Genomic DNA, 12,892 nt, shown 5'->3' on the forward strand with positions numbered 1-12,892 from the left:
ACTCGTAGCATATTACACTCACTTTGTTTTGCTTTTAACCGGATTAAGTCTGCGGTTTACTCTTCTCACAACTTTTCTAAAGAAAATTCATTCAATCATCCCCTTATCATTCATATGCACTTGCTATTTATAGCTTTTGATCTCAGATCTCTCAATAACACTAATAATCTAGTTATGAATAACCAAATTATAGTGTTTTTATGAAGAAAGTGTTGAACACTCAAGAATGAATTGTAAACTAATAAGAACAATCTTGAGCGTCGAATGTTTCACTTTTTATTAAAGAGAAAACGTAAAAACAATATTCGTAAAACTCATGACACTTTGTACAATAGGTCTAATCACTTATTTATAATAGGAGGCTAATAAGAAGATAACTATCTAATGCTACTTTCTAGCTAATCTTCTATTAACAGAGAAGGTTTATCTTTTCTATGGATAAGCTTTAATATTAAGATAAACTACGAAGTCTAGCTGTTGATTTGCTGTTATTTATGATTTGATGAATTCATCCTTATCCTTGAATCTTCATTGCATGCTTGGATGAATTGCTGGAAAATCTTCCAAGTGTTGGTTGACCAGAGGATCTATGAGGATGCTCTTTCCATCGCATCCTTGTTCTGTCCATTGGTCCTCTGGTTGTATTCCAAACTTAGCTGTTTCTGCCTTGATGTCTTCATCGGTCTTCTGGTTCTTCATCACTTGTTGTTTTTCATTACTTTGTACATTATGAATTGTAGGGTTTAACAATAGCAAGTGCATAGCCGCCAAAGAAAACACACACATACATACCTCCAAAATACTTACACCACACACACACACATGTATATACATATATATATATTTACTTACTAAAAACCAAACATTACAACCAGTGACAAGATCATTTCTAGACAATTCAGTGAGTGTCTTGAAGTTAAGATGAGAGAGCCGTTTGTGCCACAACCAGTTGATTTCTGACGAGGCTTTAGAGAAGAAACAGTTGTTCTTAGTGAAAGAAGAATCTATATTGATGATATAGACATTCTCCAAGCGGGAACCGGTCAAGGCAACCTTATCATCTTTGTCGTAGACTTAACAAGAATTCTTAGAGAATTTTACTGTGTAGTCATTGTCACACAGTTGACTGATGCTGAAGATGTTGTACTTCAGTCCTTCAACATATGCAACTCGTTTGATCGTGGTTGCACCATTGGTTAATATACCAAAACCTTTGGTATATCTTTTCCGTTACCTCCGAAGGTCACGGAAGGTCCTCTTTCTTTCTTGTAGTTGATAAGCTGGATTTTGTCTCCAGTCATATGCCTTGAGCATCCACTATCTAGATACCATATGCCTTTGACATCCTGCACAAAGAAACAGTTTGAAAATGCTTTTGGTACCCAACTATTGGGGTCTAGCACTGTTAGAGGCATCATCCACTTATGCTAAAGAACCAGCGTTCGCAGACGGCATTACTAAACCTGGAGCGGTTTTAGTGGAAAGGGGAACAACCTCTGACGCTAGTGAGATAGAGTCAGTGGATGTATTCATTGAGCCTGAAGGACAGGCTCCAGTGGTTAGAACTACAACATTTGAAGAGGAGGCTTCAGTGGTTTTCTTCACTTTGGTTGCTTTTGCAGCCTTAGTGGAGGATTTCGCTTTGGTTGATTTCTCAGGCTTAGCTACTTTCTTGCCCTTAGCTGGTGGACCAGCCTTGGCGGTAGAAGGACACTTACTGTCAATATGTGTATTTTCACCACAGTGTTTACACTTCCTATAGCTGAAGGTAGCTTTAGGGCCACGAAGTATCTGATTAGAAGAGAGACCAGCTCCAAGAATTCCCTTCTCATTAGTTCTTGGAAGAACTTTTTAGGCTTTGGAGTCCTTAGGTGAAGCATTCACCTTGAGCTGAGACTTAGACTTCTGAGAGGATTCAGATTTCTTAGTCCCTGGGGAAGAAGGTTTACAAGCTAACGAAATAGACCTAGATCTATTAGACTTGTTAGATTTCTTAGGAAGAGGTGCTATGACAATGGATTTACCATTTGTCATTGCAACCTGAACTCGAAGGAGTTCCATCAAGATGACTCTCAGTTAAAGAAGACTGAGAGGAAGAAGTGTTGGAATGGAAGAGACAAAGGTACGAACCTTCAGCATGGACCTGTCAGTGACACATTCTTCCTGATCATAGGAAAATCCTAAACCACTCTTTATCTTGGCCGGGGTCTGAGCGTTGATGATCTCAGAGGCTTTGACAGAGGCTTTGCACCATCCCTTAATGGTAGCCTTCTCAGGCTTGAGTTCAGCGATTGCTCGCTCACGCTCAGAGATAGTCTGTTCGCGTTCAACAATGATGACTTGGTTTACAATGACCTGATCCTTTGGGTCTTCTTCAACCTTGGTCAACTCCTTGATCTTAGAATGAAAAATCTTCAACTGTTCTTGAAGATCAAGATTAAGCATTTCTGATTTAGATTTGCCATTAAGGGCAATGTAAAGATCCACCGTCAACGTGTCTAGTGCAGAAAGGCTAGACGAAGAGGAAGAAGAAGAGGGTTCATTCAGGATACATACCTGAGCAGGAGAAGAGGATGAGGGATCATTTGAAGTAGATGTATCTGAAGCTTCTTCTTTGACATTTTTGGCCATTAAGTAGCGATAGTCTGCATCTTCCTCATTAGATGATGATTCATCAGAAGAAACAGCCCAATCAAGCTCTTCAGCAATAAGACCCTTGGCCTTTCGCTGGTGATTCTTCATCTTCTTGTACTTCTCCTTCAGCTTCAGGTATTTATCATCCCTGGACCTGAAGGAGGATGGGGTTTTGGAAGATGGCATCCCAGTGTTCTTGGATCTACATTCACCTGTAAAGTGTCTTGTGCGATGACAATTGTAGCAGATCGCTGAAGCCTTGTCTATTTTATCCGACTTTGGATTTTCCTTTAAGGTCAGCGAAGGAGATCTGCAAAAGTTTCTTTTGTTGGCGAATCTCCTAAAAGATTTAGTCAATAGCACCAGGGATTCATCAAAATCTGCAATATCAGATTCTGATACATCCCTTCTAACTCTATAATAACAACAGGAGGAAGAGAAGATGAAAAAGAAGAAGAAGGGGTTTCAGCTGAAGCTTCTTCAGAGATCAAAGCTAACAGAGAGCTCTTCATTTCTCTTGAATCTTTGATCTTCTTTTTTAGCTGACGAGATTACTCTTGATTAAGCAAGATCCCATAAAGAGAAGAAATAGAGAGAGAGAGAGAGGACATGTCATTGTACATCTTGAGACACATGGAATAAGTGTCCCAAGATTCAGGAAGACATTCTAAAAACTTAATTAAAGTTTCAGAATTAGAATATTCCCTGTCTACAGTCCTAAGATCAATAAGAAGACAATTAAAACGTTGATGTACTTCAAAAATGTCTTAGTCTTTCCACAAAGAAAGCTTTCATACTGTCGTAATAAGTTAATCTTCCTTGATTCTTGAACTTGAGAGGTTCCTTCATATTGAACACATAGAGTGTCCCACATGGATTTGGAGGTTTTGAGTTTCATCACWGAGTGATAAACCTCATCAGGAAGAGACATAGCTATTATAGACCTAGCACGAGTGTCTATAGCTATTTTCTTCTTGTCTTCATTGCTCCATTGGGGAGGAAGCTTTGGAATCTTCCATTCAGAAATCGCGGTAGTCGTAGCTCTTTCAGGAACAACCGAAGAAATAGAAAATGGTACATATGGTCCATTTTCTATGTAGTGTGGAATTTYAGGATCCAYAACTTCCAGAAAGAGGGACATCCGATTCTTCCAGAGACTAAAGTTGACTCGGATAAATCAAGGAGGTTTGGCAAGAGAGCCATTGTCTTGAAAGTGTGTGTTTATGTTTTGTAAATCTAAAGCAGGAGATAATATAATGCAAAATACGACTAAGCAACTAGAGAAGATAAAACACTGTCTGATACCACTTGTTGGTCTCGTTAGGGTCTAGAAGATGTGTATAACAACTTGTAGAGGGGGGGGGGGATGAATACAAACACAAAAACTTCAAATTTAAAATATATATTGATAAGAAATGATCAATACAGATTTTACAAAATTGTTTGCGGAAAGATAAGGTAGATAAAATCTATCTAAACATTCTAAAGTTACACAATAATTCTTAGCAAATAAAGAAAAGATTTGATGTTAATGACTTAGAAGAAAGTAAGTTATATATAGGAAAGAACTTGTTTAGGATACAACAAGAAGATTCTAACTTGCTCTTGAAGATGAGCGTATTTGTTTTTAGATGTGTGTGTTCTTTCACTTAAGCGTAAGTAAGTTCATAATGAGGGTTAAGACTATCTTTGCATAGAGATAGAACACATCTATTTATACCCATTACATTAAATGCACATTTAATGCAACGTGGTAGGGTTAGAACGCATGTCAAGCCTTAAGGGGAAGTCTAGTCCTTTGCTACAATAAATAGTACAAAAGTCTATTCATGAACATACATCCTTTCACAAAGTTGGTGGGTAATAGAGTCAACTAATCGGCTCCGTACCGTACTAACGTTTAGAAAGGGTATGGGTTTATCCTTTGTGTGTGTAAGGACAAGACAAAAACAATCGTGCTCAACAAGCTTCTTTTGATCGCTGAATGCTGGAATAACCTGAAGGTCTCTTCAGCATTCGCTGAGGCTTGGGCAGACTTCATACATATGTAGACAAGGTTGTAATCACTGAATACCTCTTCAGATCATGTACTCGCCAGTCTCTAATCTTGAGTTTCAGTCTTCAAATTTTGCTGAAGGTTCTTTGGTGTGAGTTTTGTCTTCTTGAAGTATCGTTGTTGCTGATTGGAACTATAATACAAGTTCTCTAGCGATCACTGAACAGACTCAGTAATGATCACTGGAACTGAAAATAGAAACATAAATACTTTGCATAGGGTAAAAGGGATTATCATCAAATCAAATTAGAGAGAGAATCAACATAAGCGTTTGGATCCTAACAACTGATGCTATCACAATAGACAGGGATCTTTGAGAACTAAAGATCATAGTCATTGAGCTGATTTTTTCATCCATAGGATTTGAGCACAACAGCTTCTAGCTGTAACAAATTCACCCACGTCAGTTGATGTGGACTCTGAGTTTTACTTCTTACTTGTCCAGGTCACCAACTTTACACCTAGAAGCTGACAGCCTCCAGTGGTGCTTTTCCTATCAATTTTGCAACCTGCAAAAACACTATCTGCATAACCAATTAAGTCGAAACTTGAGTCCTTGGGATACCAAAGGCCCAGATTAAGAGTTTCCTTCAAATATCTAAATATGCGTTTTATAGCAATCAGATGGGACTCCTTTGGTTCAGATTGATACCGTGCACACAAACAAGTGGAGTACATAATATTTGGTCGACTAGCTGTGAGATACAGTAGGGAAACAATCATTCCTTTATCAGCAGTAATGTTTACAAGCTTTCCATTTTGATCTCTGTTTAGCAAGAGAGGAGTAGCTATTAGAGTTTTCATAGATGAGCTATTGGTTAAGTCGAATTTATTTAGCGTATCCCTGACATACTTAATTTGATTGATAAAAATACCTTATATGATTGTCTGATCTGAAGACCTAGAAAGTAAGTTAGTTCTCCCATCATGCTCATCTGATATTCTTTATTTATGCGTTCAGTGAACCGAAAACACAAAGATGGATTAGTGGAACTAAAAATAATATCATTGACATAAATTTGTACTAGAATGATATGACTTTTGACTTTCCTAACAAATAGGGTCTGGTTAGTTTTTCCACGGACAAATTTCTCAAAGATGAGAAATGAGGAGAGGGTATCATACCAGGTACGAGGAGCCTGTTTTAACCCATAAAGAGCTTTATCCAATCTATAGACATGATTTGGATACTTGGGGTCAAGAAATCCCTGGAGGTTGTTCAATATAAACTTCCTCCTGAAGTTTTTCATTTAGAAAAGCGCTCACAGTTTGGCCAGATGGACGCGGGACAAGGCACAAGACTTGGTTCCTATCAAACTCAATGAGTTCTTCTTGCATAATAATGATCCAACTTGGGTCAGTGATAACCTTATTGAGTTATTGGGCTCAACTAGAGAAAGAAAGTTGTTAAAGAGACATATATTACCTAGACCACGTCGTGTTTGAATACCTGCACTTAGATCACTAAGAATTTTTCTGAATTGGATGGTACTTTTTCCATCATTGAGATGGTTGAAGATGATCTTCTGAGACATGGAGCTCATACATAGAAGATGAGGCATCAGCAACAGATTCTTCAGCAATAGGTGGATTGCTAAAGGAGCCTCAGAGAGTGATCAAGCAACTGATAAAGGTTTAATGACTGAAGGAGTTTCAGTAACTGAAGGGTCAATATTTGAAGTAGAATGGGGTAAGTGACCAATGGGAACAACAACAATCTCTGAAGAGAATTCAGCTTTGTTACTAGTCAGATATGGAATGATACATGGATCATCATCAGCTTCTGTGGGTCAGTGTTTGGTTGATTGTTGAAGGAAGCTTCAGGTTGTCCATAATGAGATTTCATCCAATCATATAAATTTTCATCAAAGATGGGTTTAGAGTTAGCTGATTGAGACTAATCAAAGGTTAGATGAATAGATTTCTCTATTGTTTGTCATCTTTGTTGAATACTCTGAACGCTTTGGACACTGAAGAATATCCAAGAAAGATTCCTTCATCAACTTTGGGATCGAACTTTCCAAGTTGGTCTCCATTGTTTAGAATATAACAAGTGCAACCAAATATATGAAGAAAGCTAAGAGAAGGCTTTCTGCTATGCAAGAGTTTATAAGTTGTCTTCTTGAATCTCTTGACGATCAGAGATTGATTTTGAGTAAAACAAGCATTGATCGAGCAACTTCCAATGATTGTTCAATTTCTTCTTTTAGCGATCTCTTTCTCTTGTGGAATTCTCACAACTGAAAAGTTATGTGAGATTCCCTTGTTCACAAAGAAAACTTCAATGGTACTGTTTTTGAATTCAGTGGCATGATCACTCCTGATAGGTCATACTATGATGTTGTTCAGTACTTCTATGTGTTTGACGAAAGAAATGATTTCTTTAGGTTCATCATGCTTAGATATGAGAAAGAAGACCCAAGTGTACCTGGAATACTCATCAACAATGACAAGTGTATATTTCTTTCTAGCTATAGATTGCACGTTGACTGGACCAAATAAATCCATGTGCAATAGCTAAAAAGGAGAAGTCACTAAAGACACTTCCTTAGATTTGAAGCTAGCCTTTGTCTGCTTTCCCTTTTCACATGATGAGCAAAGAGATTCCTTTGCAAAAGAGTGTTGAGGAAGGCCAGAGACAACTCATTTAGCATCTTGAAGTTACGATAAGAGAGCCATTTGTGCCACTGCTAGTTGAAATCTGAAGAGGATTTAGAGAGGAAACAACTATTCTCATACAAGGGAGAATCCATGTTGATGACATACACATTCTCTAGACGAGAACCTGTAAGAGCAAGTTTGCCATCTTTGTCATAGACATAACATTATTTCTTAAGAAATTTCACTGTGAATTTATCACAAAGCTGACTGATGCTAAGAAGATTATGTTTCAATCCTTCAACATATGGAACACGTTTGGTTTCACCGCTGGTTAATATACCAAAACCCTTGCTATATCCTTTTTCTGTTTCCTCCAAAGGTTATAGAAGGGCCTCTTTCATCCCTGTAATCAGTAAGCAGAGACTTGTCTCTAGTCATATGTCTTGAACATCCACTATCAAGATACCAAATACCTTTGACTTTCTATAAAGAAAATAGATTAAGATTGCTTTAATACCCATTTCTCAATGGGTCCAACTGCATTAGAGGTGAGATCCACTAACACTGAAGACTCAGGGTCAACAGGTGTCTTCACTGAGCCTGAAGAAGAGGCTTCAGTAAACTTCTTCACCTTAGTCTTTTTCACAACTTTGGTGGCTGATTTTACCTTGGCTGATTTTTCAGCCTTGGCTACTTTCTTTACCCTAGCTGGCGGACCAGATTTGGTAGCTGAAGGACACTTACTGGAAATATCTAAAGTTTCACCATAGTGTCGACACTTGTTATAGCTGAAAGCAACTTTAGGGCAAGAAGGGTCTGATAGAGTAGAAAAGGGACAAGCTCTAAGGATTCCTTACTCATTTGTTCGAGAAGGAACAATTAAGGGTTTAGATGCCTTGGGTGAAAGATTCACTTTCAGCTTTGGCTTAGGTTTATAAGAGGATTCATATACCTTGGTCTTTGAGGAAGAAGATTTAAAAGCTGAAAGAATAAATATGGTTCTATTTGACTTGTTAGCCTTCTTGGGAAGAGGAGCGCTGACAATGGCTTTCCTTTGTCTTTGCATCTTGAACTCAAGGGAGTTCCATCAAGATGAGTCTTAGTGGAACAGTACTGAGAGGAAGATGTGTCAGGAATGGAAGAGACAAAAGTACCAAACTTAAGCATGGACTTGTCAGTGACACTTTCTTCCTGATCATAAGAAAATCCTAGACCACTCTTTATCTTGGCAGGGATCTGAGCGTTGATGATCTCAAAGGCCTTGATAGAGGCTTTGCACTATTCTTAAATGGTACCCTTCTCAGCGTTGACTTCAACAATAGCTTGCTCACGTTCAGTGATAGCCTGCTCGCGTTCGATGCTTATGGTCTTGTTTATAATGACCTGATCCTTAAGATTTTCGTCAATCTTGGTTAGCTCTTTGATCTTTGAATGACATTTCTCTAATTGTTCTTGAAGATCAAGATTAAGCTTTTTTTCTTTGGACTTGCCATTCGGGGCATTGTAAAGGTCAACCGTCAATGTATCTGGTTCAAATAGGCTATCAGAAGAAGAGCGTTCATTCAGGGTGTGTTTGGTATGTAGACAAAACATGACAAGACAAAAAAGGACAGGACAGGACAGGATAAGACAAGACAACTATTCAGGTTTGGTAAGACATGACAAGACAGGACAGGACATGACATAATTGGTTAAAATGACCAATTTACCCCTAGTGAGCTGTTTAGTGTTTTTTCAAATATCAAATATCTTTTTAGAACTTCCAAATATTTTTTTTCTAGTAGATGATCGTCATGTTAGAAGACACACTAGTGGTAAGTCCATCACTACATCTAAAAATCAGCAGTCTGATCATATTTTTAACATCTTTCCCAACATGATGAAATTCTTCTAAGATCATTTGATCACACCGCAATAATGGAAAAATACAAGGTAAAATCGTCGATCTAACAAAACTAAAACCTACACAATCAAATCCATAAAATAACATAATCATGGAAATCAAATAAGTCCATAAGAGAAAAAAGTACTAAGAAATCAAAACTTCAACTCAACTCATATAACTTCAAAATCACAATATCTTTATAATTAACCTATCAACTAAGAAATCCAGATCAAATTTAGGGTTTGACACAATATAAAAGCAGGACAAAACACAAACATATAACACAGATTCACCAAATAAATTGAAAAACGCAACAGTAGAACAAAAAACGATCTGTTTGAAATCTAATTGATTGTATTACCTTCAAACCGGTGCCACCTCTGTCGTAAGAAGTGTACCAAAATGCCTGCATCAATTTTCTAGCCATATTCATCCACGGATCAAACTTTGTCGATGACCACCTCGATTTTGATAGTGTGTGAAAGAGAGAGATGGAGGACAGGTGGTAGGAGGATGGGAGAAGCCATCATCAGTTGGTGGGTAAGAGGTTATCCCCCAGCCTCTTGTCCTAGTCAGGGAACATACCTGAGTAGGGGTTGATGATGAGGGTCACTGGAAAATGATGTATCTTATGGTTCATCTTTGACATCCTTAGCTATTAGACAGAGGTTGGTTATGTCTTCCTCGTCAGAGGATGATTCTTCAGAAGAATCAGTCCATTCATGCTCTTCAAAGACAAGACCTTTGCCTTTACGCTAAAGATTCTTCATCTTCTTGAACTTCTCCTTCAACTTTAGGTATTTATCATTTTTAGATCTGAAGGAGTATGGGGGCTTGGAAGATGACGTTGCAGTTTTCTTCGACCTGCATTCACTAGAAAACTGACCTTTTTGCATTGACAGTTGTAGTAGATCACTGAAGCCTTGTCAATGGGGTTTGATTTTGGCTTTTCAGTTAAGGTCAACGAAGGAGATTTGCAACAGTTACTTTTTCTGGTGAACCTTCTGAAGGAGTTAGTTAGAAGTGCCAGTGACTTATCAAACTTTAAAAGATCAGCATTTGATAAACCCTCAGACTTAGAAGAATCTAACTCAGTGATAGATACAAAAGAAATAGAAGGAATAGAGGAAATAGAATGGTCAACTGAAGGGCTATCAGAGACCAAAGCTAATGAATAGCTTTTCATTTCCCTAGAGTCATTAAGAAGATTCTTCTTTAGTTGACAGGATTGTTCATGATTAAGCAATATCCCGTAAGGTGTACTGAGAGATATAGAGAGAGAGAGAGAGAGAGGACATGTCTTCGGACATCTTGAGACACATGGTATAATGATTCCATGATTCTGGAAAATATTCAAGTAATTTTGTCAGTATCTCTAAGTTGGAATATTTTCTTCCAACTGTCCTCAAATTGGTAAAAAGGCAATTAAAATGTTGATGTACTTCAGACAAAGTTTTAGTCTTTCCACAAAGAAAGCTTTCATATTGTCTTACTAGATTAATCTTTCTTGATTCTTGTACTTCAAAAAGTACCTTCATATTGAACACATAAAGTATCCCATATGGATTTCAAGGTTTTAAGCTTCATCATTGAGTGATAGACCTCGTCAGAAAGAGCCATGACTATTATAGACCTCGCACGAGTGTCTAAACCCATTTTCTTCTTGTCTTCATCACTCTATTGATGAGGAAACTTTGGAATTTGTCGTTCAGGAATCATGGTAGTCATAGCAGTTGTAGGAACTGCTGGAGAGATTGCAAATGGAACATAAGGACCATTCTCAATATAGTATGGGATCTCAAAATCCACACCTTCCACGAATAGTGACATCCGATTCTTCGAGAGACTGAAGTTGTCTCTGATGAAATGGAGAGGTTTGAAAAGAGAGTCATTATCATGAAAGTTGGTGCAGGTGTTTTGAAAATCCATTTTCAAAGGAATAAATTATCTAAAGAAGAAAAGATAATAAAACACTGTTGATCCTCTCTCTCATTGATTTGATGATAATCCCTTTTACCTTATACGAAGTATTTATGTTTCTGTTTTCAATCAGCGACATCGATACTTCAAGAAGACAAAACTCACACCAAAGAACCTTAAGCTAAAGTCGAAGACTAAAACTGAAGAATAGAGACTGGCGAGTACATGATCTGAAGCGGTATTCAGTGATTACAACCTTGTCTACATATGTGTAAAGACTGCCCAAGCCTTAGTGAATGTTGAAGAGACCTTCAGGTTATTTCAGCATTCAACAATCAAAAGAAGCTTGTTGAGCATGATTGTTTTTGTCTTGTTCTCATACACACAAAGGACAATTGCATACCCTTTCTAAAAGATAGTACGGTACAGAGTTGATTAGTTGACTTTACTACCCACAAACTTTGTGAAAGGATGTCTGCTCATGAATAGGCTTTTGTACAATTCACTGTAGCAAAGGACAAGTCTTTCTATAAAGGCTTGACACGCGTTCTACACTACCACGTTGCATTAAATGTGCATTTAATGCAATAGGTATAAATAGATGTCTTCTATCTCCATGCAGAGATAGTCTTAACCCTCACTCTGAACTTACATACGCTTAAGTAAAAGAACACACACATCTAAGAAGAAATACGCTCATCTTCAAGAGCAAGTTAGAATCTCTTTGTTGTATTCTAAACAACTCTCTCCTGGATAGAACTTTCTTTCTTCTAAGTCTTTTACAACAAATCTTTTCTTTATTTTCTAAGAATTAGTGTGTAACTTTAGATTGGTTAGATAGGTTTTATTTACATTATCTTTCTGCAAACAATCTTATAAAATCTGTATTGATTCTTCTCTATCAATATATATTTTTAATTTGAAAAGTTTACTGTGTTTGTATTCATCCCCCTCTTCTACAAACTGTTATACACATCTTGTAAACCCTAACGGGACCGACAAGTGGTATCAAAACAGTATTTTATCCTCTCTAGTTTTTTAGTTGTTTTTGCATTATCTTATTTCTTTCTTTAGATAATCTTATTGCTTTTAAATGGCTTTACCAAACATAAATACACACTTTCAAGACAATGGCTCTCTTACCAAACCTCCCCAATTTATCCGAGACAACTTTAGTCTCTAGAAAAATTGGATGTCCCTCTTTCTGAAAGGTGTGGATCCTGAAATTCCACACTACATAGAAAATGGACCATATTTTCCATATGCTATTTCTCTGGCTGTTCCTGAAACAGCTACGACTGCCGCTATTCCTGAACGATAGATTCCAAAGCTCCCTCATCAATGGAGCGATGAAGACAAGAAGAAGATAGCTATAGACACTCGTGCTAGGTCTATAATAGCTATGTCTCTTCCTAATGAGGTTTATCACTCTATGATGAAACTTAGAACCTCAAAATCCATTTGGGACACTTTATGTGATTAATATGAAGGAACCTTACAGGTTCAAGAATCAAGGAAGATTAATTTAGTAAGACAATATGAAAGCTTTCTCTGTGGAAAGACTAAGACATTGTCTGAAGTACATCAACGTTTTAATTGTCTTCTTATTGATTTAAGGATTGTAGGCAGAGAATATTCTAACTTTGAAACTTTAACTAAGTTTCTAGAATGTCTTCCTGAATCTTGGGATACTTATTCCATGTGTCTCAAGATGTCTAATGACATGTCCTCTCTCTCTTAGCACTCTTTACGGGATCTTGCTCAATCATGTGCAATCTCGTCAGCTGAAAAGAAAT

Source organism: Cynara cardunculus (genome assembly GCF_001531365.2).
Source record: "Cynara cardunculus var. scolymus isolate 2C chromosome LG 5, CcrdV1, whole genome shotgun sequence".
Classification (NCBI taxonomy): domain Eukaryota; kingdom Viridiplantae; phylum Streptophyta; class Magnoliopsida; order Asterales; family Asteraceae; genus Cynara; species Cynara cardunculus.